Genomic DNA, 25,218 nt, shown 5'->3' on the forward strand with positions numbered 1-25,218 from the left:
TGCCAAATGCCTTCTTCACTACTCTGTCCAGCTGTGACTCCACTTTCAAGGAGCTATGAACATGTACCCCTAGATCTCTTTGTTCTGTAACTCTCCCCAACGCCCTACCAGTAACTGAGTAAGCCCTGGTTCAATCTACCAAAATGCATCACCTCGCATTTGTCTAAATTAAACTCCATCTGCCATTCATCAGCCCACTGGCCCAATTGATCAAGATCCCGTTGCAATTGGAGATAACTTTCTTCACTGTCCACTATGCCACCAATCTTAATGTCATCTGCAAACTTACTAACCATGCCTCCTATATTCTCATCCAAATCATTAACATAAATGACAAATAACAGTGGACCCAGCACTGATCCCTGAGGCACACCGCTGGTCACAGGCCTCCAGTTTGAAAAACAACTCTCTGCAACCACCTCTGGCTTTTGTCAAGAAGCCAATTTTGTATCCATTTAGATACCTCACTCTGGATCCCGTGAGATTTAACCTTATGCAACAACCTACCATGCGGTACCTTGTCAAAGGCCTTGCTAAAGTCCATGTAGATAACATCAACTGCACTGCCCTCATCTACCTTCTTGGTTACCCCTTCAAAAAACTCAATCAAATTTGTGAGACATGATTTTCCACTCACAAAGCCATGCTGACTGTCCCTAATCAGTCCTTGCGTCTCTAAATGCCTGTAGATCCTGTCTCTCAAAATACCTTCCAACAATTTACCCACCACAGATGTGAGGCTCGCTGGCCTGTAGTTCCCAGGCATTTCCCTGCAGCCCTTTTTAAACAAAGGCACAACATTTGCCACTCTCCAATCTTCAGGCACCTCACCCGTGACTATCGATGATTCAAATATCTCGGCTAGGGGACCCGCAATTTCCTCCCTAGCCTCCCGCAACGTCCTGGGATATACTTCATCAGGTCCCGGAGATTTATCTACCTTGATGCGCTTTAAGACTTCCAGCACCTCCTTCTCTGTAATATGTACACTCCTCAAGACATCACTATTTATTTCCCCAAGTTCCCTAACACCCATGCTTTTCTCAACAGTAAATACTGATGAGAAATATTCATTTAGGATCTCACTCATCTCTTGTGGATCCGCACATAGATGACCTTGCTGATCCTTAAGAGACCCTACTCTCTCCCTTGTTACCCTTTTGCCCTTTATGTAGAAGCATAGAAGCATAGAAAAACTACAGCACAAAACAGGCCCTTCGGCCCCACAAGTTGTGCCGAATATATTCCTACCTTTTAGGCCTACCTATAACCCTCCATCCTATTAAGTCCCATGTACTCATCCAGGAGTCTCTTAAAAGACCCCATTGAGTTTGCCTCAACCACCACTGACGGCAGCCGATTCCACTCGCCCACCACCCTCTGTGTGAAAAACTTCCCCCTAACATTTCCCCTGTACCTACACCCCAGCACCTTAAACCTGTGTCCTCTTGTAGCAGCCATTTCCACCCTGGGAAAAAGCCTCTAGGAGTCCACCCGATCTATGCCTCTCAACATCTTATACACCTCTATTAGGTCTCCTCTCATCCTACGTCTCTCCAAGGAGAAAAGACCGAGCTCCCTCAGCCTATCCTCATAAGGCATGCCACTCAATCCAGGCAACATCCTTGTAAATCTCCTCTGCACCCTTTCAATCTTTTCCACATCCTTCCTGTAATGAGGCGACCAGAACTGAGCACAGTACTCCAAGTGGGGTCTGACGAGGGTCTTATATAGCTGCATCATTATCCCCGGACTCCTAAACTCAATCCCTCGATTGATAAAGGCCAGCACACCATACGCCTTCTTAACCACCTCCTCCACCTGCGGGGCCGATTTTAGAGTCCTATGGACCCGGACCCCAAGGTCCTTCTGATCCTCTACAGTACTAAGAATCTTTCCCTTTATATTGTACTCCTTCATCCCATTTGACCTGCTAAAATGGACCACTATGCATTTATCTGGGTTGAAGTCCATCTGCCACTTCTCCGCCCAGTCTTGCATCCTATCTATGTCCCTCAGTAACTTCTGACATCCCTTCAGACTATCCACAACCCCACCAACTTTCGTGTCGTTGGCAAACTTACCAACCCATCTCTCCACTTCCTCATCCAGGTCATTTATGAAAATGACAAACAGCAAGGGTCCCAGAACAGATCCCTGGGGCACACCACTGGTGACCGACCTCCATTTAGAAAAAGACCCATCTATACCCACTCTCTGCCTCCTTTGGGCAAGCCAGTTCTGGATCCACAGGGCAGCAGCCCCTTGGATCCCATGCCCTCTCACTTTTTCTAGAAGTACTTGTAGAAGCTCTTTGGATTCTCCTTTGCCTTATCTGCCAAAACAATTTTGTGTCCCCTTTTTGCCCTCCTGATTTCTCTCTTAACTCTACTCCTACACCCCCTCTACTCTTCAAGAGATTCACTGAATAGCAAGTGAATAGCAATACAGCATTTGGAGGCTGTGTGCAAAATTGACCAAATCTGGCCTTTGACCATCAAGCCTCTCCCCAAATCCTTCAGCCCAAGTTCTACATTCCGAATGCAAAAATTTCAGGATTTGTTTTAAAAGCCCACACTGCTCAAATTTAACATTTTTTATGTACTTGAAACTTAAGCAGCTTTGATGCTTACTGCCTGAGCCAGATTTGAACCCAACTCTCAGTGGTAAGTTAACATTCTCCCCCACATGCCATCCATTTCCTCATTACATATGTTTCACATTAAGATGCCAAATTTCCTATATTTTCCAATCTCCTTTCAATAGATTTCCTACCTTAGTCTCTGCAAATGCTTCAACGTTTAAGGATTAATACATTTGGGATCCATAAAAGATATTGGTGATGATGCCTGAAATTAAAAAGAACATTTATAACCACTTCTAATCTTCCAATGGTATTTAGTCATGTAAACTCCAGCATGAATAAAAATGTCCTAGAGTAGATTTAAAAAACTGACTCAGCAGAAAATAGGAAAAATAAATGCAACATATTTTGAAAAACAAAGCTCAATTTATTTTAAAAATCAGATAATCTTACTGCACAGGAGGCCATTCAATCCATCATACTTGTGCTGACTCTTTGAAACAGCCCGTTCTTTCCCTGTAGTCCTGCCATTCCTTTCCTTTTAAAGGACGTAACAAATTCCTGTTTTAGAGTTATCACTGAATCTGCTTCCAGCACCGAATTTCAGAGCATTCCAGATTTGCTGTGTAAACATAATTACATCTCTTCCCCTCATTCTTCGGTTTAAATGTGTCCTCTAATATGACCCTCCTGCCCAGTGGAAAAGCCTTCCCCATTACTCTATTAAAGTTGTGAGATATTTGAAAATTTACATATCTCCCCAGAACGTCAATCTTTATTTCTCCAGCCTCTTTACTGACGTCCCTCATCCCTGGTTACTAGTATAATAAATCTCACTCTCTCTATGGTCTTAAATTATGTAGATACAGGACAATGATGCCAAAAAAGAAAAAAATCGACATCTTCACACAAAGTTTAAAAACTGAATTCAGTCATGTACATTTAACTACCTTACGTTAAAATTTGCCAAGCGTTTGACATTATTCCCAAAATGTGGTTCCAAGAATTAGACACACTAACTGAGGCCTAAACAGTGATTTATAAAAGATTTAGCATAACTTTCTTGCTTTTGAACTCTTAACAGCCTCATCATCCTCCTACCACCTTAATAATGGGGGACTTATTGAGAATGAATCAGCAAAGGCAAAAAGATAAATATGAACGTAAATGCAAATTTAAACTGCATAATTTCTGGTTTTATTTGCTACAAAGCATCATTAGCCAACAGTACATTCACATTTTATATTGAGGATATGGGGTGTCACTGTAAAAGCACTACAGTATCCACCTTTGGATTGACATCAACATCAAGTACAGCCATATCAAGTCTGACAATGGTAAGAAGTCTCACAACACCAGATTAAAGTCCAACAGGTTTATTTGGTAGCAAAAGCCACTAGCTTTCGGAGCGCTGCTCCTTCATCAGGTAAGTGGGAGTTCTGTTCACGAACAGGGCATATAAAGACACAGACTCAATTTACAAAATAATGGTTGGAATGCGAGTCTTTACAGGTAATCAAGTCTTAAAGGTACAGACAATGTGAGGAGTGAGGGTTAAGCACAGGTTAAAGAGATGTGTATTGTCTCCAGCCAGGACAGTTAGTGAGATTTTGCAAACCCAGACAAGTCATGGGGGTTACAGATCGTGTGACATGAACCCAAGATTCTGGTTGAGGCCGTCCTCATGTATGCGGAACTTGGCTATTGGTCTCTGCTCAGCGACTCTGCGGTGTCGTGTGTCATGAAGGCCGCCTTGGAGAACGCTTACCCAAAGATCAGAGGCCGAATGCACATGACCGCTGAAGTGTTCCCCAACAGGAAGAGAACACTCTTACCTGGTGATTGCCGAGCGGTGTTCATTCATCCGTTGTCGTAGCGTCTGCATGGTCTCCCCAATGTACCACGCCTCGGGACATCCTTTCCTGCAGTGTATCAGGTAGACAACGTTGCCCGAGTTGCAAGTGTATGTACCGTGTACTTGATGGATGGGGTTCTCACATGCGATGATGGCATCCGTGTCGATGATCTGGCACGTCTTGCAGAGGTTGCTGTGGCAGGGTTGTGTGGTGTCGTGGTCACTGTTCTCCTGAAGGTTGGGTAGTTTGCTGTGGACAATGGTCTGTTTGAGGTTGTGCGGTTGTTTGAAGACAAGAAGTGGGAGTGTGGGGATGGCCTTGGCGAGATATTCGTCTTCATCAATGACATGTTGAAGGCTCTGGAGAAGACGTCGTAGCTTCTCTGCTCTGGGGAAGCACTGGACGACAAAGGGTACTCTGTCCGCCGTGTCCCCGTGTTTGTCTTCTGAGGAGGTCGGTGCGGTTTTTCGCTGTGGCGCGTCGGAACTGTCGATCGATGAGTCGAGCGCCATATCCTGTTCTTATGAGGGCACCTTTCAGCGTCTGGAGGGGTCTGTTGCGATCCTCCTCATCTGAGCAGATCCTGTGTATACGGAGGGGTTGTCCGTAGGGGATGGCTTCTTTAACGTGTTTAGGGTGGAAGCTGGAGAAGTGGAGCATAGTGAGGTTATCCGTGGGCTTGCGATACAGTGAAGTGCTGAGGTGACCGTCCTTGATGGAGATACGTGTGTCTAAGAAAGCAACCGATTCCAGAGAGTAGTCCATGGTGAGTATGATGGTGGGATGGAACTTGTTGATGTCATCATATAGTTGTTTCAGTGATTGTTCACCATGAGTCCAAAGGAAGAAAATGTCACCCATGTATCTAGTGTATAGCATCGGCTGAAGTCCTATGCAGTGAAGAGGTCTTATTTGAACCTGTGCATGAAGATGTTGGCATATTGAGGTGCAAATTTGGTTGCATTTTACAACTCATCCGCTTCATCCTGGCCCACAATGTCTTCACCTTCAACAATTCTGTGCTGTACTGTTCTATGTTCTATGTAACCAGTTCTTCATCCAGACACACGGAACAGCCATGGGGACCAAATTCGCACCTCAATATGCCAACATTTTCATGTACAGGTTCGAACAAGACCTCTTCACCGCACATGACCTTCCCCACACCCCCACTTCTTGCCTTCAAACAACTGCACAACCTCAAACAGACCATTGTCCACAGCAAACTACCCAGCCTTCAGGAGAACAGTGACCACGACACCACACAACCCTGCCACAGCAACCTCTGCAAGATGTGCCGGATCATCTCACGTGAGAACACCATCCACCAGGTACACGATACGTACACTTGCAACTCGGGCAACGTTGTCTACCTGATACGCTGCAGGAAAGGATGTCCCGAGACATGGTACATTGGGGAGACCATGCAGACACTACAACAACGGATGAATGAACACCACTCGACAATCACCAGGCAAGAGTCTTCTCTTCCTGTTGGGGAACACTTCAACGGTCACGGGCATTCGGCCTCTGATCTTCGGTTAACCGTTCTCCAAGGCGGCCTTCACGACACACGACAATGCAGAGTCGCTGAGCAGAGACTGATAGCCAAGTTCCGCACACATGACGACGGCCTCAACCGAGATCTTGGGTTCATGTCACACTATCTGTAACCCCCACGACTTGCCTGGGCTTGCAAAATCTCACTAACTGTCCTGGCTGGAGACAATACACATCTCTTTAACCTGTGCTTAATCCTCTCTCCACTCACACTGTCTGTACCTTTAAGACTTGATTACCTGTAAAGACTCGCATTCCAACCATTATTTTGTAAATTGAGTCTGTGTCTTTACATGCCCTGTTTGTGAACAGAACTCCCACTTACCTGATGAAGGAGCACCGCTCCGAAAGCTAGTGACTTGTGCTACAAATAAACTTGTTGGACTTTAACTTGGTGTTGTGAGACTTCTTACTGTGTTTACCCCAGTCCAACGCCGGCATCTCCACATCAAGTCTGACATGGGACAGGGACATAATCAAGTTTATTTTGGTGATTCAAACAAGCATCATAAAGCAAGACTAGGGAGAGCATCCTTACACTGCCCAAAAATGATTTTATTTTTCACACCATTATAGACCCAAATTTCAGATATATTGCCAAATTGTACCAAAATATAAATCCCTACAACAAAATGGTAGCCAAATTTCACACAAATTCCTTAAACCCATCAAGAAGAGGGGCTTTCAGCTGAGCAACAGTAACAATTCGACTAGAATACCATATTTGAATTAAGATCAGATTCATAAATTACTGTATAAAACCATGCACCAAAATGTGGGGCAAACATTAGATTCTTGCCCTAATATGTTCTTTAAAGCAATTCCAAATGAAGGAGGGAATTTATTTTTACAACTTGTAGAAAGGTATTACATTCTGAAAAGATCTACATATAATGCGCTGCCAATTTGCACGGAGATCTCACATTCAAAATTGAGATTGCATGCAGGCTACAATTGTAGCACAGATAGGAGAACATTCATTATGGCAACACTGAAATTATGGAATTAAGACTGTTTGAATGCACTCTCATTAGGCTTCATAGTAATTTCAGGCCTTCAAAATCCTAAAGTTCAGCATCAGTGAAAAACCGGAACGACTTCAAACTATTTCTAATTTTGTCATATGGACACACCATGGTAATGCAACAAAAGATTACAGCTGCACCAAATCAATGAGCTTGTCTGGAAATAGCAATTAGCATTACAATAAAAGATTTTAAATTTTCAGCATCAATGAGACTGAATATTTAGCTCATTTAAACAATATACAATCATGGCAGCTTTGCTCCATGGCATCATTCTTGCCTGAGCCAAGAAATTGTTGGTTCACATTCCACTGCAGAACATGACCCATATTGTCACTGGACTGTGGTACTGAGAGTGCTCATCTTGTCAGGTTTTCTGGATAAGACATCAAACTATGATCCTTAGTGAGTATTCAGATGGATTGAATCGTGCAATGGCATCTATTACAAGAGAAAGGTTTGCCTGAGGTGCTGAGAGATGAGTAGGCCTTCAATTACTACCAAACAAAAATCAGATTAACTGGTCATTTATCAAAAATTTCTGTGGTGGGGCCATTCTAGTGATGCCCATATTTAACTTTATTCATGAAACTCAAAACTCCCTACAACTCAACTGTTTCAAAAGCCTTCACACAACTTATTCCACAACTTCAATAAAGTCCACAAAAAAATCCCCGCCTGAAAGTTAAACAATTGGGAATTCTAGGCAAAATAAAGATGCAGATTAAAATTGTCTGGAAGGAAGCATGATGTTCCTATTAGAGAAATTACGAGGGTGGAAATCAATGAATTGCACACCATGAAATCATTACAAACAACCCTACTATGCATAATCTGGTCAACATGAATACTGAATTCAACTTTAAACGGGTCAATTGCCAGTACAATGAACTAGAGAGGTGGGGCAGTTCCAATGAAAGCAGCTACAAACCAGAGTTCAATAAATCAGTGGCACACATCTTTAAACGCAAGTGAAGCTGAAGGGACTCCATATAGCGGGAGATGGGAGGGAGGAAAGCTGAGTTAGCATACATTGCTATAAAAACAGCAAAAAAAGGGCCAAGGGCCCGAAGATGTCATTTAAAACATCAAAACAAGGATGTGGAGATGCCAGCATTGGACTGGGGTGGGCACAGTAAGAAGTCTCACAACACCAGATTAAAGTCCGACAGGTTTATCTGGCATCACACGCTTTCGGAGCACTGCTCCTTCATCAGGTGAGTGGGCCATTCACCTGATGAAGGAGCAGCGCTCTGAAAACTTGTGATACCAAATAAACCTGTTGGACTTTAATCTGGTGTTGTGAGGCTTCTTACTGTGCCCAAAACAAGGAAACAGCAAACAAAAATAAATTTTGCTAGAGCAGTAGTGTGTAAATCAGAAAAGGCCATGCTAAAATTCTATAACATTCTGGTTACTGTATTTTAAACAGTGTTTAGTCTAGGGCATTAAGGCAAAAAGAAAAGTCAAGCCCAACACGCAGTAGAGAGAAGAACTATAATGCTCATCCCTGACATTCATGACTGAGCCATAAGTAAAAAAAAAATGAAAAGAGATAAGTCTAAGGCGATTTAGACATGACTGGCTAGCATAGGAATTAAAACTATTCGATAAAGGAGCATATTCCAAAGTTATTGAAGGAAAATTTAGGACAGATACCAGGAGTAACTTCATGCAAGAAAGGTGTGCACTGACTCTTCTTCCAGGTAAGATAGCCAAAGATTCATTCATAAGTTAGGTTAAATGATTTATTACTATTGGGGCAGAAGTGGCCTTCTTTTCTCCTAACTTGCTATTTTACAAAAGACTCCACTGGTTTTATTAACCTTTCTAATCTTGCAACCTTCAATCAGATTGCCTCAAAGTCTACTAATTTCTCAAAAAGAATAAATCCAACCTTTGTTGATCTTACTCCCAATTTAAATTTTCAATACTTGGAAATATTATTAGTTTACTCCTGTAACACAACGGCCAAAACAATAAACAATGCTCAAGAGAGGACTTGATGTTATAGAGCAACAACATAACATGGGCCAAATCAGAAGATACTTCGCTGCAAAGCAACCCAATACCAGAATTTCATAGATTATTTCAAAAACGGATATATCCACTTCTGGATCTCTTTTGTACGGGAAATGAGAACAAGTACTTTATGCTCCTCTCCAAGAACTGCTTGGTTGGATCTGAAGTACACCATCAAGGTTAAGCATTGTTTCAAAATGTTGCAGGCCAAGTTTATTTCCCAATTTTAAAAAATCCGCCTCTGCCTCTGAGCCAGAAGCTCCCAGTCAAGTCCCACTCCAGGACCTGGTGGCCAAGAAATTTGTTCATAATGAAAAAAGGTTGAGTATCAAAACTTTCAAATCCTTAAAAAATACAACAATAATAGGTGGCAAGAATGAGATATTTCTGGTCAGCCATGTGATCGAAAGAATTGGAGGCCTCTGCCATGGATATTCATAGCTCCAGGATTACAACATGTAAAAGTATACGTCATCACAGCAAATCAGACTCTTGGCTGGACTGCCAGTGTAAATCAGACTGGTGCCAACAGTGTAAAGTTTGATGCCTATTCCAGTTGGGGTGGCTTTGGCACCTACCTCTTTGCCCTTCCCAGTGAAAGTCGTGGCACTGTGGGTTTAAGCTGCCTTCACACAGAGAAGAAGATGACATGCGAGTGTCACTTGCAGCACCAGCATCTGTTACCCATCCTTAAATAACCCTCAAGAAGGTGGCATTGTGCAGTCTTCTTGAATAACTGCACTCCATCTGGTGTAGTACTCCTACAGAATTGTTAAGAAGAGAGTTGCCGAATTTTAACCCATCAACTGTACAGGAACGGCAATATAGTTCTATGCCAGGATGGTGTGTGGCTGGAGGGCAATTTGCAGGTGATGGGTTTCCATGCATCTGCTGCCCTGTCCTTCAATTTACTACAGGTCACAGGATTGAAAGATGCTGTCAAAGAAGTCTTGATGAGTTGCTGCAGTGCATCTTGCATATGGTACATGATGCAAGACTAGTATGGTTGAACATAAACCATTTATTGGTACCCATAACTATGTACATATCCAAGGTACTGCCATGCATGGGTGTTCTCCATTCTAGGAATGAACTGAGCGACATGCTGACTCTTTGCAGACTCTTCTCCAGTCTATCATGTGACTCTGTACATCAGACTGTGGGTGGTACTGTTCTGCAATCCCACATTCACCCTTGTTCTGTTGAACACCCTTATATCACAATGTCATGCTGCTATTCATTAAAGGGATATTACAACATCTCCCTTTCTTTTCCCATAAGAACATCCAACCAAGTATAACTATTTACAATAAAAATTTTATTTTACTTGCTTCCCCTTCTCCATTTCCCCACCTCAAATTTCTGACTTTATAAATTCAGATGATTTTGAGACGTGACAATTCTTCCAGATCACAGTCTGCCACTTTTGGAGGAATGGTGGTATGTTGCTTTAGGCTGACTGTCAGTTTGGTGTTGAATTTGTAGTACTGTGTTTCCAGTGCTTGGCTGTTTCCATTTGATTCATCTTTGGCCCTCCTTCAAGTTGTGTTTCTCTTTATCGACAACCTGTCTGTTTTTTCGAACACCGTTTCTTCCAAAGGGATGTTCACTCAGTTCATTCATAGAATGGACTCTGATTTTCTTTTTCTGTGGGGGTCTGCCTGGACATTGGTGTTTCAAAAATGGAATCTTTATTTCCACTCACTGCGCAATTTCAGCCAAATGTTTACTCTTCTTTTCCAATGTTTTTGCAATTACATGAATCTTTTCATTCAGCTTAGCAACTACTCTGGTGAGCTCAACAGTCTTTGATTCAGGTGTATCTGTGAAATCCTCACACACTTAGGTATGGAGAATGATAGGTCTGGCCCAAAAGTTAAAATTCTAAATTGGGGCAAGGCCAATTTTGATGGTATTAGACAGGAACTTTCAAAAGTTGATTGGGGGGGGGAGGGGGGGTGTCAGTTGGCAGGCAATGGACATCTGGTAAGTGGGAGGCTTTCAAAAGTGTGTTAACGAGGGTTCAGGGTCAGCACATTCCTTTTAGAGTGAAGGGCAAGGCTGGTAGAAGTAGGGATCCTTGGAATGACTCGGGATGTTGAGGCCCTAGTCAAGAAGAAGAAGGAGGCATAAGACATGCATAGGCAACTGGGATCAAGTGCATCCCTTGAAGAGTATAGAGGGTGTAGGAGTAGAGTTAAGAGAAAAATCAGGAGGGCAAAAAGGGGACACAAGATTGCTTCGGCAGATAACGCAAAGGAGAATCCAAAGAGCTTCCACAAATATATAAAGGGCAGAAGAGTAACTAGGAGAGAGTGGGACCTCCTAAGGATCAACAAGGTCATCTATGTGCAGATCCATATGAAATGGATGAGATCCTAAATTAATATTTCTCATCAGTATTTACTGTTGAGAAAGACATGGATGTTTGGGAACTTGGGGAAATAAGTAGTGATGTCTTGAGGAGTGTGCATATTACAGAGGAGGTGGTGCTGGAATTCTGAAAGTGCATCAAGGTAGATAAATCCCCAGGACCCGATGTAGTGTATCCCAGGGCGTTGTGGGAGGCTAGGGAGGAAATTGTGGGTCCTCTAGCAGAGATATTTGAAATATCGGCAGCCACAGGTGAGGTGCCTGAAAATGGGAGGGTGGCAAATGTTGTGCCTTTGTTTGAAAAGGGCTGCAGGGAAAAGCCTGGGAACTACAGGCTGGTGAGCCTAACACCTGTAGTGGATAAGTTGTGAGAACGTATTCTGAGAGACAGGATCTACAGGCATTTAGAGAGGCAAGGATTGATTAGGGTCGGCATGGCTTTGTGAGTAGAAAATTATGTCTCTCAAATTTGATTGAGTTTTTTGAAGGGGTAACCAAGAAGGTAGATGAGGGCAGTAAGGTCGATGTTGTCTACATGGACTTTAGCAAGGCCTTTGACAAGGTACCCTATGGTAGGTTATTGCATAAGGTTAAATCTCACGGAATCCAGGGTGAGGTAGCCAATTGGATACAAAAGTGGCTTGACGACAGAAGACAGAGGCTTGTTTTATCAAACTGGAGGCCTGTGACCAGTGGTGTGCCTCAGGGTCCACTATTATTTGTCATTTATTTGTCTCCTAGTTACTCTTCTGCCCTTTATATATTTAGAACATAGAACAGTACAGCACAGAACAGGCCCTTCGGCCCACGATGTTGTGCCGAGCTTTGTCTGAAACCCAGATCAAGCTATTTCCTCCCTATCATCCCGAAGTACTCCATGTGCCTATCCAATAGCTTCTTAAATGTTCCTAAAGTTTCTAACTCCACTATCCCTGCAGGCAGTCCATTCCACACCCCAACCACTCTCTGAGTAAAAAACCCACCTCTGACATCCTTCCTATATCTCCCACCATGAACCCTATAGTTATGCCCCCCAGTTACCGCTCCATTCACCCGAGGAAATAGTCTTTAAACGTTCACTCTATCTATCCCCCTCATCATCTTATAGACCTCAATCAAGTCTCCTCTCAACCTCCTCCGCTCCAAAGAGAAAAGCCCAAGTTCCCTCAACCTTTCCTCATAAGACCTACCCTCCAAACCAGGCAGCATCCTGGTAAATCTCCTTTGCACTCTTTCCAGTGTCTCCACATCCTTCTTGTAGTGAGGTGACCAGAACTGCACACAATATTCCAAATGTGGTCTCACCAAGGTCCTGTACAGTTGCAGCATAACCCCACGGCTCTTAAACTCAAACCCCCTGTTAATGAACGCCAACACACTATAGGCCTTCTTCACGGCTCTATCCACTTGAGTGGCAACCTTCAGAGATCGATGGATATGAATCCCAAGCTCTCTCTGTTCCTCCACATTCTTCAGAACCCTACCTTTGACCCTGTAATCCACATTTAAATTTGTCCTACCAAAATGAATCACCTCGGCCTTTTGGCTAAGATCAAGTGTAGTATCGGATCTGCACTTGGTTGAGGTCATGAGGTTACGCTGAGGCTTCATATGTTTCATATGAAGCAATTTTTAAAAGCGGCATCTCGGCCTTTTGGCTAAGATGCAAATGAGCTCAAGTCTTGGAGGAGGATCCTCCCCCTTCTCCAATCAGCTTGACTCATGTAGATCAGGCCCAGGACATAGAACATAGAAAGCCACAGCACAAACAGGCCCTTCGGCCCACAAGTTGCGCCGATCACATCCCCACCTCTAGGCCTATCTATAGCCCTCAATCCCATTAAATCCCATGTACTCATCCAGAAGTCTCTTAAAAGACCCCAACGAGTTTGCCTCCACCACCACCGACGTCAGCCGATTCCACTCACCCACCAGCCTCTGAGTGAAAAACTTACCCCTGACATCTCCTCTGTACCTACCCCCCAGCACCTTAAACCTGTGTCCTCTCGTAGCAACCATTTCAGCCCTTGGAAATAGCCTCTGAGAGTCTACCCTATCCAGACCTCTCAACATCTTGTAAACCTCTATCAGGTCACCTCTCATCCTTCGTCTCTCCAGGGAGAAGAGACCAAGCTCCCTCAACCTATCCTCATAAGGCATGCCCCCCAATCCAGGCAACATCCTTGTAAATCTCCTCTGCACCCTTTCAATGGCTTCAACATCTTTCCTGTAATGAGGTGACCAGAACTGCGCGCAGTACTCCAAGTGGGGTCTAACCAGGGTCCTATAAAGCTGCAGCATTATCTCCCGACTCCTAAACTCAATCCCTCGATTAATGAAGGCCAGTACGCCGTACGCCTTCTTGACCGCATCCTCCATCTGCGAGGCCGATTTAAGAGTCCTATGGACCCGGACCCCAAGGTCCTTCTGATCCTCTACACTGCTAAGAATGGTACCCTTCATATTATACTGCTGCTTCATCCCATTGGATCTGCCAAAATGGATCACCACACACTTATCCGGGTTGAAGTCCATCTGCCACTTCTCCGCCCAGTCTTGCATTCTATCTATGTCTCGCTGCAACTTCTGACATCCCTCCAAACTATCCACAACACCACCTACCTTGGTGTCGTCAGCAAACTTACCAACCCATCCCTCCACTTCCTCATCCAGGTCATTTATGAAAATGACAAACAGCAAGGGTCCCAGAACAGATCCCTGGGGCACTCCACTGGTCACTGACCTCCATGCAGAGAAAGACCCCTCCACAGCCACTCTCTGCCTTCTGCAGGCAAGCCAGTTCTGGATCCACAAGGCAACAGCCCCTTGGATCCCATGCCCTCTCACTTTCTCAAGTAGTCTTGCATGGGGGACCTTATCGAACGCCTTGCTGAAGTCCATATAGACCACATCCACCGCTCTTCCTTCGTCAATGTGTTTGGTCACATTTTCAAAGAACTCAACCAGGCTCGTAAGGCACGACCTGCCCTTGACAAAGCCGTGCTGACTACTTTTGATCATACTAAACTTCTCTAGATGATCATAAATCCTGTCTCTCAGGATCCTCTCCATCAACTTACCAACCACTGAGGTTAGACTCACCGGTCGGTAATTTCCCGGGCTGTCCCTGTTCCCTTTCTTGAATATAGGGACCACATCTGCAATCCTCCAATCCTCCGGAACCTCTCCCGTCTCCATCGACGATGCAAAGATCATCGCCAAAAGCTCCGCAATCTCCTCCCTCACCTCCCACAGTAACCTGGGGTACATCCCATCCGGTCCCGGCGACTTACCAACCTTGATGCCATTCAATAGTTCCAACACATCCTCTTTCTTTATGTCCACATGCTCGATCCTTTCTGTCCACCGCAAACCAGCAGTACAACCACCCAGATCCCTTTCCACCGTGAATACCGAGGTAAAGTATTCATTAAGCAGCTCCGCCATTTCTAACGGTTCCGCACAAACTTTTCCCCCTTCACCTTTTAAGGGTCCTATGCCTTCACATCTCATCCTTTTACTCTTGACATATTTGTAGAAAGCCTTGGGATTCTCCTTAATCTTACCCGCCAAGGCCTTCTCATGACCCCTTCTCGCTCTCCTAATTTCCTTCTTAAGCTCCTTCCTACATCCCGTATACTCCTCTAAATCCTTAACACCTCCTAGCTCTCTGAACCTTCTGTACGCCTCTCTTTTCTTATTCACCAGGTTCATCACAACCTTCGTGCACCACGGTTCCCGTACCCTACCAACACCCCCCTGTCTCATCGGAACGTTGTCATGCAGAGCTCCAGACAAACATTCCTTGAAAATCCTCCACTTTCCTTCGGTACTTTTCCCCAAGAATGCCTCCTTCCAATTTACCCGTCTAATTTCCTCCCTGATGACACTGTATTTCCCTTTACTCCAGAGAAACACTTTCCTAGCCTGCCTGATCCTATCTCTTTCCAATGCTATCGTGAAGGAGATAGGACAGGGTGGTTTAGTCGCCCGCCCTGTCTTGTCAGCCTGGATCGGAAATGTCTCAACTTGTTGAGACTCTGAATTGGATTTGATTTGATTGAATTGGAAAAGTATTAAAAAAAAATGAATCACCTCGCATTTGTCAGGGTTAAACTCCATTTGCCATTTTTCAGCCCAGCTCTGCATCCTATCTATATCTCTTTGCAGCCTACAACAGCCCTCCACCTCATCCACTACTCCACCAATCTTGGTGTCATCAGCAAATTTACTGATCCACCCTTCAGCCCCCTCCTCCAAGTCATTTATAAAAATTACAAATAGCAGAGGACCAAGCACTGATCCCTGTGGCACTCCGCTGGTAACCGGTTTCCAGTCCGAAAATTTTCCATCCACCTCCACCCTCTGTCTTCTGTTAGATAGCCAGTTACCTATCCAATCGGCCAAACTTCCCTCTATCCCACACATCCTTACTTTCTTCATAAGCCGACCGTGGGGGACTTTATCAAACGCCTTACTAAAATCCATGTATATGACATCAACTGCACTACCTTCATCTACACACTTAGTTACCTCCTCAAAAAATTCTTTTATTTGTGGAAGCTCTTTGGATTCTCCTTTGCGTTATCTGCCGAAGAAATCTTGTGTCCCCTTTTTGCCCTCCTGATTTTTCTCTTAACTCTACTCCTACACCCTCTATACTCTTCAAGGGATGCACTTGATCCCAGTTGCCTATACATGTCTTATGCCTCCTTCTTCTTCTTCTTGACTAGGGCCTCAACATCCCGAGTCATTCCAAGGATCCCATGGATGAGAATTTAGGAGGCATTTTTCAAACATTTGAACTACAAAAATGTTCCTTCAAGTCTTGGGAATTGATTTTACAGCAATTTTTGCTCTTTTACTTTTTTAAAAAACTTTATTTTTGTTTGATCCATTGCTGAAATGCCACATCAAATAAAAGCTCTTGTTTTCAGGGGCAACATATCAGCATGGATGTAAGATTGGCTGGCTAGCAGGAGGCAGAGAGTTGGCATAAATAGGTCTTTTTCAGGTTGGCAAAATGGAAGGAGTGGCGTGCCACAGGGATCAGTGCTGGGAACTAAAATATTTACAATTTATATATTAAGGCCTTTGATGAATGAGATGGTTGCCAAATTTGCTGATGACACAAAGATATGTAGGAAGGCAAGTCGTGAAGGAGACATAAGGAGGCTAGAAATATAACGATAGGTTAAGTATGGGCTAAGATCTGACAAATGGGGTCGGCAAATGTGAAGCCATTTTGGCAGGAAGAATAAAAAAGCACATTATCTAAATGGTGAGATCTCGAAGAACCTTTTGAGATGCAGAGGGAATGTTTGGATTGTTTTCTGGGGAAAGGTTGGATGGACTAGGCCTGTATCCAGCGGAGTTTAGAAGACTAAGGACTGACTTGACTCAAACGCGAGACCCTGAGAGGTCTTGACAGGGTGAATGTGGAGAGGATGCCTCCTCTTGTGGGAGAATCTAGGGATTACTGTGTATTTAGGGTAGATGGCCCATCAGGGGGGGGGCACAGGTCTCCAGAAGGTATCTCCACTGGACACGTGATGCCCAGGTAGCAAGTTACCCACCAACAATGTGACCCCCATCCTGTACAGATTAAATTCCAGCAACAGCAGGATGAGGCCCCTGTGGCCACTTATGAGCCTCAACTGGCTTCCAGGAATGGAAGGTCATCCTTAAGTCTTCCCGCCCTGGACTTAATCGGCAGGAGTTGGAAAAGAGACAGGCTCCCCATGCAGGCACAGGGAGAACGTGCAGACTCCGTACAGATAGGGACTCAAGCCGAGAATTAAACCTGGGTCTCTGGCACTGTGGGGCAGCAGTGCTAACCACTGTGCCACCCCAGGGTTCACCCCACCCAAAGGGTTCTATGTCTCATGAAAGAATGGATAATAATGTGGAGAGGTGCATGAGCTTAGGAAAAATAAATCCAGGAAATGTGAAGCATTTATGAATTACATCATTTGTTATATGATTACTTGGTGCTGCAAAATTAAATTGTGTGTAGAACCCTTGTTGCTCAGTTGTGCTTTTGGAAGTTAGTATCCTTATATGTTTGGCAGCATTCATTTTAAACGGAACTATTTGATTTGATTTATTGTCACATGTATTGGTATACAGTGAAAAGTATTGTTTCTTGTGCGCTATATAGACAAAGCATACCATTCACAGAGGAGAGAGTACAGAATGTACAGTCTTAGCTAGCGTGTGGAGAAAGATCAGCCTAATACAAGGTAGGTCCATTCAAACGCCTGATAACAGTAGGGAAAAAGCTGTTCTTGAGTCAGTTGGTACGTGACCTCGGACTTTTGTACCTTCTTCCCGATGGAAGGTGGTGAAAGAATGTATGTCCAGGATTTGTGGGGTCCTTGATTATGCTGACTGCTTTTCCAAGACAGTGGGCAGTGTAGACAGAGTCAATGGATGGGAGGCTTGGACAAAGTAGGAGCCATACCAAGCTGTGATACAACCAGAAAGAATGCTTTCTATGGTGCATCTCTAAAGGTTGGTGAGAGTCATAGCAGACATGCCAAATTTCCTTAGCCTCCTGAAAAAGTAGAGGCGCTGGTGGGCTCTCTTAACTATAGCATCAGCATGGAGAGACTAGGACAGGTTGTTGGTGATCTGGACAACTAGAAAGGGCAGCACGGTAGCACAGTGGTTAGCACTACTGCTTCACAGCACCAGGGACCTGGGTTCGATTCCCGGCTTGAGTCTCTGTCTATATGTGGAGTTTGTACATTCTCCCAGTGTATGTGTGGGTTTCCTCTGGGTGCTCCGGTTTCCTCCCACATTCTGAAAGATGTGCTGGTTAGGTGCACCCAAACAGGTGCCGGACTGTGGCGACTAGAGGAATTTCACAGTAACTTCATTGCAGTGTTAATGTAAGCCTTATTTATGACTAATAAATAAACTTTAACTTGAAGCTCTTGACCATTTCCACTTCACCCCATTGATATAGACAGGGCACGTCCTCCACTCCACTTCCTGAAGTCAATGACTATCTCCTTCGTTTTGTTGACATTGAGGGAGAGATTATTGGCGTCACACGAGTTCACCAGATTCTCTCTTTCTTTCCTGTACTCGATCTCGTCATTGTTTGAGATCTATCTGACCCACTACGATATCATCAGCAAACTTGAAAATCGAGGTGGAGGGAATTTGACCACAGAGTCATAGATGTATAAGGAATATCGTAAGGGGCCAAGGACAGAGCCTTGAGGGGCACCGATGTTGAGGATGATCATAAGAACATAAGAACATAAGAACATAAGAAATAGGAGCAGGAGTAGGCCATCTAGCCCCTCGAGCCTGCCCCGCCATTCAATAAGATCATGGCTGATCTGACGTGGATCAGTACCACTTACCCGCCTGATCCCCATAACCCTTAATTCCCTTACCGATCAGGAATCCATCCATCCGCGCTTTAAACATATTCAGCGAGGTAGCCTCCACCACCTCAGTGGGCAGAGAATTCCAGAGATTCACCACCCTCTGGGAGAAGAAGTTCCTCCTCAACTCTGTCTTAAACCGACCCCCCTTTATTTTGAGGCTGTGTCCTCTAGTTTTAACTTCCTTACTAAGTGGAAAGAATCTCTCCGCCTCCACCCTATCCAGCCCCCGCATTATCTTATAAGTCTCCATAAGATCCCCCCTCATCCTTCTAAACTCCAACGAGTACAAACCCAATCTCCTCAGCCTCTCCTCATAATCCAAACCCCTCATCTCCGGTATCAACCTGGTGAACCTTCTCTGCACTCCCTCCAATGCCAATATATCCTTCCTCATATAAGGGGACCAATACTGCACACAGTATTCCAGCTGCGGCCTCACCAATGCCCTGTACAGGTGCATCAAGACATCCCTGCTTTTATATTCTATCCCCTTCGCAATATAGGCCAACATCCCATTTGCCTTCTTGATCACCTGTTGTACCTGCAGACTGGGCTTTTGCGTCTCATGCACAAGGACCCCCAGGTCCCTTTGCACGGTAGCATGTTTTAATTTGTTTCCATTGAGATAGTAATCCCATTTGTTATTATTTCCTCCAAAGTGTATAACCTCGCATTTATCAACGTTATACTCCATTTGCCATATCCTCGCCCACTCACTCAGCCTGTCCAAATCTCTCTGCAGATCTTCTCCGTCCTCCACACGATTCACTTTTCCACTTATCTTTGTGTCGTCTGCAAACTTCGTTACCCTACACTCCGTCCCCTCCTCCAGATCATCTATATAAATGGTAAATAGTTGCGGCCCGAGTACCGATCCCTGCGGCACGCCACTAGTTACCTTCCTCCAACCGGAAAAACACCCATTTATTCCGACTCTTTGCTTCCTGTCGGATAGCCAGTCCCCAATCCACTTTAACACACTACCCCCAACTCCGTGTGCCCTAATCTTCTTCAGTAGCCTTTTATGGGGCACCTTATCAAACGCCTTTTGGAAATCCAAAAACACCGCATCCACCGGTTCTCCTCCATCAACCGCCCTAGTCACATCTTCATAAAAATCCAACATGTTCGTCAAGCACGACTTTCCCCTCATGAATCCATGCTGCGTCTGATTGATCGAACCATTTCTATCCAGATGCCCTGCTATCTCCTCTTTAATAATGGATTCCAGCATTTTCCCTACTACAGACGTTAAGCTGACCGGCCTATAGTTACCCGCCTTTTGTCTCCTTCCTTTTTTAAACAGCGGCGTAACATTAGCCTTTTTCCAATCAACCGGCACTACCCCAGAATGCAACGAGTTTTGATAAATAATCACTAACGCATCCACTATTACCTCATGGAGGTGGTGTTGTTGTCTTTCCTTATTGATTGCGGTCTGTGGGTTAGGAAGTCTCGGATGCAGTCGCAGAGGGAGGAGCTGAGCCCCAGGTCAATGTTGAAGTAGAATACATTTCACTGTATAACAGTTAACCAAAATGTTATAATACACTTTTGCTTTGGTATAACAACTCCAGGAACAAATAAATAAAACTTTGCAAGGGCTGATTTCACAAGGAAAAGTAATTATCTGAAAGGCCACAGTGTTTGGAGATGAGTTTTGTGGGGAAAATGATGTTGAAGGCTGAGCTATAGCTGATAAATAGGAGTCTGACATAAGTGTCTTTGTTATCCAGGTGTTCCAGGGTTGAGTGTACGGCCAGGGAGATGGCGTCTGGTGTTGACCTGTTGCAGCGATAGGCAAACTGTAGTGGATCCAGGCAACCTGGAAGGCCGGAATTGATTTGTGCCATGACTAACCTTTTGAAGCACTTCATAATGATGGATCTCAGAACCACCGGACGATAGTCATTAAGGCATGCTGCCTGGCTTTTCTTTGGTACAGGGATGATGGCCGTCTTCTTGAAGCAGATAGAGACCTCAAATTGTTGTAAAAAGAGGTTGAAGATGTCTGCGAATACCCCTGCCAGCTGGTACGCGCAGGATCCGAGTGCTTGTCCGGGTCAGTTACTTTCTGTGGGTTGACTTTCAAGAAGGCTGCTCTGACGTCTGCGATGGTGACCTCGGATACGCGTTCGGCCGAGGCTTCTGGGGTGGAGCGCGTGCTCTCGCTGATCTCTTGCTCAAACAGGCATAGAATGCACTGAGCTCATCGGGGAAGGGTGCATTGGCGTCAGCGATTCTACATGCCTTCATCTTGTAGCCTGTTAGTCTGCTGTTATATTGAGGGTAAGGAAATTTGAAATTGGTAAAACAAAACCAAAGAATACAAAATACTTGCATTTTTTTTAATGGAGTTACAGATGTGAGATGTGTTCCCAAAATGTTAATTCTACGAAGCAGTTTTGAAAGAGTATCTATTCACAATAAAGTAACAAAAGCAATATGCAGTATCTAAAGAAGGAAATCATTAAAAAAATTCAACACAAATGCAGCTCTGACGACAGGTCATCTAGACGCGAAACATTGACTCTACTCTCTCTCCACAGATGCAGTCAGACCCGCTGAGATTTTCCAGCATTTTTCTGTTTTTGTCACAGACGTTATAATAGTGATGGCATCACGTACGACTCCTGCTTGGTGGGATATGAATCTGCGCTCCAGAGAATTAGGCTGGGCTGCTAATCCAGTGACATTATCACTACTACCAAATTGCTGCCTTCCAACCCACTCAACTGAAGAATCAGATCATGTTGGTCACCACTTGAAAAAATTAGCAAGACACAGAATGAAACATCCCACCTACAGTACCATGTCCATCAACAAAGGTTGTTCAGTAGCAAAGCTACTAACCATGCTGGCCAAGTCCTGAACAACACAGCTGCTAAACTGGGTTAGCGACAGGTGGTATGATCGCCAACATGAGTGGTAAATCAACCTGGCCTTATGCTCCGAAATAAGTCACAGCTACATATACCCATGACAGCACCAAAAGGAGAGATCACCACACAGTCCTTGTGAAGACCAATTCCCATCATTACAATAAAGACATCCTCCATTATATTGTGGGGTACTGACAGGAATAGAAAGAAAAGTAACAACTTTGTATTTACATACACCTTAAACAAAATTAAGTCAAAGAGTCATTTATGGTACAGAAGGATATTATTCAGACCAAGTCCATGCCAGATCCCTGCAGAACAATGCAAGTTTATTTCCTTCAAGTGTCCATTCAATTTCATTTTGAGGTTATCATTTCCGCTTCCATCACACTTGTGGGCAGCGACATCCAGATCATTACCACTCGCGTAAACGTTCTCCCTCATATTTCCCCTACATCTTTTGCTCAAAACTTGAAATCTGTGTCCCCAAGTCCTTGTGCCATCATGGAACCAAAGAATCCCTACAGTGCAAAAGGAGGCCATTCAGCCCATTGAGTTTGCACCAACTCTCCAAAAGAACACCTTACCCAGCCGCCCCCTGCCCATCCCCATAACCCTGCGCATTTACCATGGCGAATCCACTTAACCTACACATCTTTGGACTGTGGGAGGTAAGCGGAGTACAAACCCACAAAGACACAGGGAGAATGTGCAAACTCTATTTTATCCAAGCCTCAATCTTGCACAACTGTTAAGTTTCCTTTAAACCTCTAAACAGAAGAATCCCAGCCATTCCAACCTCACTATAAATAACACTGCTCCCATTCCCCCATACACTCCAGTATCCCTGGAATTATTCTGGTAAATCTCCTCCACATCAAATCCAGGACCCTTCCATCCTTTCTAAATTGCGCTGGCTAGAATAGGGCCTAATCAGACCTCTGAAAAAAAAAGGTTCATCAAACTTCCCTGTTTTGCACTCAATGCCTTTATTTATGAAGCCCAAGATCCCATTTGCTTTGCCAACCATTCTTTCAATATGCCCTGCCACTTCAAAGACTTAAGTAATGAAACATCCCAAAACACATCACAGGAGCATTTTTAAAACAAAGTATAACAGCAAGTTAACACTTCAGATATTGGCCCAGATTTTGCAGTCACCAGCAAAATTGAGGCATTTGTCACTGAATGTGTAGCAGGATGACGCTACCTTGGTCATACACTATAACAGGAACTTACTCTCTTGGCTGCAGCATAGGTGCAAATGACTAAAACTAAATCAATGGCGAGCAGCGCAGCACATTGCTGTCTTCTTGAAATCAATGACATTAACAAATAGCTTCTGATGGTTCGAAGAAAAGATCCGTTCACAGCATTGTTGACCACCCCGGAAACCTCCTTGCCCTTCACAAGGGCACCTTCTACTTATGCTTTCAATGTGTTGAGGAGCACCATGCTGCAGACCTTGCAAGGTACAACAGCAGTGTTATGCCCCTCCAGTTGCTGGAGTCATTGAGGTTCCCTTTCTGTGGCAACATAATTACTCCTCACCTCCAGTATCCAGGACTTCCTCTGTAATTCAGATCTTGTTAATCAGGTCCATGATGGCGTTTTTGCAATCTTTCAGTTGATATGCTGGCATCTTATCAGCCCAAGGTGCCTTGTTGTTCTTCAGGCTCTTGGTGGCTCTTTTGAACTCTGAACTGGCAATTTCTCTCATGTTGACATCCAACTGCTGATGTGTGATGCTGTCATTGAAGTCAAAAATGGAACTGGGTTTGGCATGGTTGAGGATCTCCCTCAAGTGTTTGAATCACCTCACCTCCTGCTCCTCATCTGTAAATAGCAACCTGCCATCCTTGTCCTTTGTTGCTTCTTGCACCAGACAGCTCCCACACGATTCTGTGCAGCATCTTGGAGTCATTCTGATTTGCTGCTCCTTGTGCCTGCTTGTCTTTCAACTCTTTCCATCCTAGTTTTCTCTCACGCAGCTTTTCACAGCTTTATTTATGTACTTCTCATCGTCTTTGTTCAATTTTTTTTTCTGGTCCCTCGCTCTTCACCAGCTTTTTCTTCATCATTCAACTCCCATGTTGGGCCAGTGATCCAATGTTCAAGTAGGTGACATAGAAATCATAGATGTTTACAACAACGAAGGAGACCATTTGGCCCATTGTGTCCACACTGGTTAACAAAGAGCTGACGATACTAATCTCATTTTCCAACACTTGGCCCATAGCCCTGGAGGTTATGGCAGTGCAAGTGAATATCTAATACCTGCTTAAATATTACAAGAGCTTCTGGCTCAACCACCCTTTCAGGCACAATGTTCCAGACTCCCAAACACCCTCTGGGTGAGAAAGTTTCTCCTCGACTTCCCTCTTAGCCTATACCTTCTACCTCTCACTGGAAATTTATGCCCCCTGGTTATTAGCCCCTCTACAAATAGATAAACTGTATTTTTCGCCATCCTATCTATGCCCTCACAAATGTTTACACCTCTATCCCTCTAAACCTTCGCTACTCCAAGCGAAATAGCCTCAACTTATCCAATCTTTCTTCATAGCTTAGACCCTCCAGCCCAGGCAACATCCTGATAAATCTTCTTTGCACCATCAGCAGTGCAATAACATCCTTCCTATAATGTGGTGACCAGTACTGCACACAGTATTCCAGTTGTGGCCGAACCAGCATTTCATACAGTTCCAGCACGACCTCTTGTATTCTATGCCTTGCTTAATAAAGGCAAGTGTCCCATATGTCTTCTCAACCACCTCATCTACCTTCACTGCCACCTTCAATGTTCCTCTGATCTTCAATACTATCCAGGATCCTACTATTCATAGAGTAATCCATTGCCTTGTTAGCCTTCCCCAAGTTCATTCCATCAGTCTTTTCCAGGTAGAAATCCACTGCTCTGCTCACCTGATCAGTCCATCGATATCCTCTTGCAGTCTACAGCTATCCTCCTCACTATTTAGCTAACCAATTTTTGTGTCATCCACAAACTTCTTGATCATACACCCGAGATTCAAGTCCAAATCATTCACGTACACCAGAAATAACAAGGGCCTCATCATTGAGCACTACGGAACCCTACTGGGGACAGACTTCCAGTTACAGAAACATCTCTCCAGCATCACCCTCTGCTTCCTGCCTCAGAGCCAATTTTGGATCCAATGTGCCACTTTCCCTTGGATTCCATAGGCCCTTACTTTCTTTACTCGTTTGCTATGAAGGACCTTATCAAAAGCTAAAAAGTCCAGACAAGTCAAATGCATTACCCTCATCAATACTCATGGTTACCTCAAAACATTTATCAAACTTGTCAAATACACCCTTCCCTTAACAAATCCATGCTGTCTAACCCTGATTAATTTATGCCTATAAAAAAAAGTGCAGATACATTTTGTCCGTCAGAATTCTTTCTGGTAACTTCCCCACTACCAAGTTTAGACTGAGTGGTTTATAATTTGCTCGTCTATCCTTACCTCCCTTTTTTAAATAATGGGA

The 25,218-nt window shown here is 44.2% G+C and overlaps 1 protein-coding gene across 4 annotated transcripts in view; it reads right to left on the reverse strand.

Moving 5' to 3' along the window:
- ptpra (protein tyrosine phosphatase receptor type A) overlaps positions 1-25,218 on the reverse strand; it is a 242,820-nt gene that overhangs the window by 158,605 nt on the left and 58,997 nt on the right. For 3 of the 4 annotated variants that reach the window (XM_078223467.1, XM_078223448.1, XM_078223458.1), the window contains exon 2: positions 2,776-2,849. The exons of the other annotated variant lie outside the window; for it this stretch is intronic. The gene's annotated coding sequence lies outside the window, so the exon portion shown is untranslated. The remainder of the gene's footprint in view (positions 1-2,775; positions 2,850-25,218) is intronic. 4 annotated transcript variants of the gene reach the window in all.

This window comes from Mustelus asterias, chromosome 1 (assembly GCF_964213995.1).
Source record: "Mustelus asterias chromosome 1, sMusAst1.hap1.1, whole genome shotgun sequence".
NCBI lineage: Eukaryota > Metazoa > Chordata > Chondrichthyes > Carcharhiniformes > Triakidae > Mustelus > Mustelus asterias.